General features: G+C 41.5%; 1 pseudogene; it reads left to right on the top strand.

The window, feature by feature from the left end:
* Positions 1–362: 362 nt before the first annotated feature.
* LOC113930450 lies at positions 363–2,733 on the top strand (annotated as a pseudogene).
* The last annotated feature ends 558 nt before the right edge of the window (positions 2,734–3,291 follow it).

Raw genomic sequence — 3,291 nt, 5'->3', positions numbered from 1 at the left:
AGCACCTCAGAGGAGCAAATAATTTCCCTTCATGCATCACAAGCATTTTTCAGATCACTGATTTCACATGCCTGTCTCTGGGTCACTTGCCTGCCTGGAGCAGCACAGCACACCTTGAGCTCTACTCTAGCCATGCTTGCTGACTTTTTAATTCCAAACTTCATAGAACTTAGTGGGGACCTGTGCTGGTCCTCTGGGATAAGGTCTTGCCATGCTGGGACTGATGCAAATTTGATCTAGATGGGCAGTTATGCCAGGTTTCAGGGGCATGGGATTTGGTGCAAGCAGGCTAAACAGGAATGCTCTGTTTAGCTGTCCTCAGCTGGTATCTCTGTGCCTATGCTGTCTGGTGGAGGAGCAAAATGGCACTCACAGGTTCTTTTGTCCCCAGAGAGGCAGTTCCACCTCTCACAGATGTGCTCCAAAAAGTACAGTCTCTCCCCATGTCCCTAAGGTGATCCTACAGTTGTGCAGTCTGCCCCAGGGTTGTTTGCCTGCCTCTGTTACAGGAGTAATGCAGTGTCCTCAGGTCTCTATTACAGCCAAGCCTGGGGACCTCTGAAACTCCAGTCTTTAAGCCCCACTGGTTGCAAAAACTCACGAAATTCAGCCCCCCCCCTTTTCCCAGCCAATGGCTTTGAGGAAGTGTTCTCTTTTAGTGTATTCCTGTGAGAGTCACTCTCTCTTGCCTTTCTGTGTTACCAAGGGCTCCATCCCCTCCACAGCACCCACCAACTGGTCCTCCCCAAACCATGTCTCTGTGCTTCCTACCTTCCTCGATGTGGCCTCTTCTCTCCTAGTTTTGCAGTTTGTTCTATCAGTCTACAGGTTCATTTCTTGAGTATTCAGAATGATTTGATAGTTATGTAGCTATGTTGGAAAGATGAGGCAAGCCTAGAGTCTGCCTTCTATGTTGCCATTTCCCAGAACATTCCATCCAAAAACAGCAGAATACACATTATTTTCAAGTGTAAATGAAAACCATTCAACACAATCAAGTGAGATTTATTTCGGGGTTGCCAGGGTGATACCATATTCACAAATCTATCAACATGATACACCACATTAATGAAAGAAAGGATAAGAACCATATGAACCTCTCAGTAGATGAAGGAAAAGCATTTGACAAACTACAGCAACCATTCTTTATAAAAACCCTCAACAAAGTAGGGATATAGGAAACATACCTCAACATAATAAAGGCCATATATGTAAAACTCACAGCTAATATCATACTCAATGAGGAAAACTAAGAGATTTTAGTCTATGATCAGGAACAAGAGAGAGACATCTACTCTCACCAGTTATTTAACATAGTACTGGATGTCCTAGCCACAGTAACCAGACAACAAAAAAGTAAAAGACATTCAAATCAACAAGGAAAAAGTACAACATTCACTATTTGCAAATAGTATGATATTCTATGCAGACAAATGGAAATGGTCTACCAAAAATTGCTAGAACTGATACACGAATTCAGTAAACTTGCAGGTTACAAAAAACAACATACAGAAATCTCCTGCAGGGTGCCTGGGTGGCTCAGTTGGTTAAGCGACTGCCTTCAGCTCAGGTCCTGATCCTGGAGTCCCAGGATCAAGTCCTGCATCGGGCTCCCTGCTCAGCGGGGAGTCTGCTTCTCCCTCTGACCTTCCTCCCTCTCATGCTCTCTCTCTACCATTCTCTCTCTCTCTCAATAAATAAATAAAAATCTTTAAAAAAAAGAAATCTCCTGGCCATTTTAAATCCAGCTCCATACAACGCTCCGCTGCCGCTGCTGCCGCGACCCAGACTGCGCACCAGCACCCCATGGCCGACAACTCCGCCACCATGGAGGACATGAACGAGTACAGCAACATAGAGGAATTCGCAGAGAGATCCAAGATCAACACGAGCAAGAATCAGCAGGATGACAGTAAAATGTTTATTGGAGGCTTGAGCTGGGATACAAGCAAGAAAGATCTGACTGAATATTTGTCTCGATTTGGGGAAGTTGTAGACTGTACAATAAAAACAGATCCAGTGACTGGAAGATCAAGAGGAATTGGATTTGTGCTTTTCAAAGATGCTGCTAGTGTTGATAAGGTTTTGGAACTGAAAGAACACAAATTGGATGGCAAATTGATAGACCCCAAAAGGGCCAAAGCTTTAAAAGGGAAAGAACCCCCCAAAAAGGTTTTTGTGGGTGGATTGAGCCCAGATACTTCTGAAGAACAAATTAAAGAATATTTTGGAGCCTTTGGAGAGATTGAAAATATTGAACTTCCCATGGATACAAAAACAAATGAAAGAAGAGGATTTTGTTTTATTACATATACAGACGAAGAGCCAGTAAAGAAATTGTTAGAAAGCAGATATCATCAAATTGGTTCTGGGAAGTGTGAAATCAAAGTTGCACAACCCAAAGAGGTATACAGGCAGCAACAGCAACAACAAAAAGGAGGAAGAAGTGCTGCAGCTGGTGGACGAGGTGGTACTAGGAGTCATGGACGAGGTCGGGGCCAAAACTGGAACCAAGGATTTAATAACTATTATGATCAAAGATATGGAAATTACAATAGTGCCTATGGTGGTGATCAAAACTATAGTGGCTATGGCGGCTATGATTATACTGGGTATAACTATGGGAACTATGGATATGGACAGGGATATGCAGACTACAATGGGCAATAGAGCACTTACGGCAAGGCGTCTGGAGGGGGTGGCAATCACCAAAACAATTACCAGCCATACTAAAGGAGGATGTTGGAGAAAACAGGAGGAGATTGCTAAAGTTAACCCATCTTGCAGGACGACATTGAAGTTTGGTCTTCTGTTGATCTAAGATGATTATTTTGTAAAAACTTTCTAGTGTACAAGACACAACTGTGTAACTGTATATAGCCGCCAATTAGTTTTCTTCGTTTTTACTTTGTCTTTTGCTATCTGTGTTATGACTCGATGTGGATTTGTGTTTATACAAATTTTATTTGTATGATTCCATGTTAAACCTCAAATAAATGCTTCCTTATGTGAAAAAAAAAGAAATCTCCTGCATTTCTATATACCAATAATGAAGCAGCATAAAGAGTAGTTAAGGAATCAATATCATTTACAATTTCACCAAAAACCATAAGATACCTAGGAATAAATCTAACCACAGAAGTGAAAGACCTGTAATATGAAAACTATAAAACTCTGATGAAAGAAACTGAAGAGGACACAAAGAAATGGAAAGACATCCCATGCTCATAGATCAGAAGAATAATTTTAAATTTTCAATACTATCCAAAGCAATCTACATATTTAATGCAA

The sequence above is a fragment of the Zalophus californianus genome, chromosome X (genome assembly GCF_009762305.2).
Source record: "Zalophus californianus isolate mZalCal1 chromosome X, mZalCal1.pri.v2, whole genome shotgun sequence".
Lineage (NCBI taxonomy): Eukaryota > Metazoa > Chordata > Mammalia > Carnivora > Otariidae > Zalophus > Zalophus californianus.
The sequence above is the reverse complement of the archived record's forward strand: the minus strand, read 5'-3'. Positions and strand labels throughout refer to the sequence as shown.